The sequence below is a fragment of the Myotis davidii genome, unplaced genomic scaffold (genome assembly GCF_000327345.1).
Source record: "Myotis davidii unplaced genomic scaffold, ASM32734v1 scaffold43, whole genome shotgun sequence".
Taxonomy (NCBI): domain Eukaryota; kingdom Metazoa; phylum Chordata; class Mammalia; order Chiroptera; family Vespertilionidae; genus Myotis; species Myotis davidii.
The window spans coordinates 1463052-1464037 of record NW_006294590.1 but is presented as its reverse complement, the minus strand read 5'-3'; positions in this window follow the sequence as shown (position 1 = coordinate 1464037).

Below are 986 nucleotides of genomic sequence, written 5' to 3'. Positions count from 1 at the left end.
GCCGGGGCGTCTGGGCCATGAACCCCGAAACTTCGGTGGGCACGGGGCCGGCCGCTGCGCTCACGCCTCAGTCGGTTAGACGGAGCAGCCGGACGCCCCGGGTCGGACCCTGCCGGCTTTCTCCCCACCGGAGCCGTGGCCGGGATACGTTGGGGGAGGATGGTCGTAGGGGAGGGTTCCTACATGTCGCTGAGTTAAAACGTCACCCCGCCCGTTAAAAAACGGTTTTTGTTCCGGGAAAATGGGAGGTTTAATCTGACGCGAGCTCCTGGGCGAGCTCCTGGCCGTGTCTGTCGGTTCACATGTGGGGTCAGTGTGGCCGCTGCACCGTGTGGGGCACAGTGGCTCTGAGCTCTTCTTGCCCCAGAGATGCGCTGGGGGTGGGGGGCTCCCCGTGAACCCCAACTCGCAGGAGACGACGCGCTGTTTGCGGGTCACGACTGTTCCCCAGCGTTCGGTTCCGCGTAGGAAACCGAGAGGACGCGCCCGCCCCCCCAGCACAGTCACAGCTTCCGGTTTTGGAGACAGCAAACCGGACGCGGGAGACTCCCGGACCCCCCGCGGGAGCACAGGCATCACTGGGACGCGTGGAAATCGAACGGATGTCAGAGGAGAAATAAGAACATTTCTTTTGTTCATGTTTCCCAAAGGCCGGCGAGGGCATCGGACCTCAGGCCATTGTTCCTAGAAGCACTGCTCAGAAGCCTGTGAGGGATCGAGGGCGTTTCTCTCTCCAGGGACAGGCGCCCAGCAATGTGGCTCCCACCCTTCCACTGCAACCACCCAGCTGCCCCTGTGTGCCAGCGGGTCAGCCTCCTCAGCCAGGCGGCCTCGGTTGCCACTCTGACAGCAAGCAGGTGGCAGGAGGGTTTAGCTTTCTGCATCAAAGTCAGTGAGCCCTGGGGTACAGAATCGCCTTAACAAATGGCCAATGGGATGATTTCAGACTCCTCCCCCGCTGCCACCGCCCCCCCCCCCACCAACAA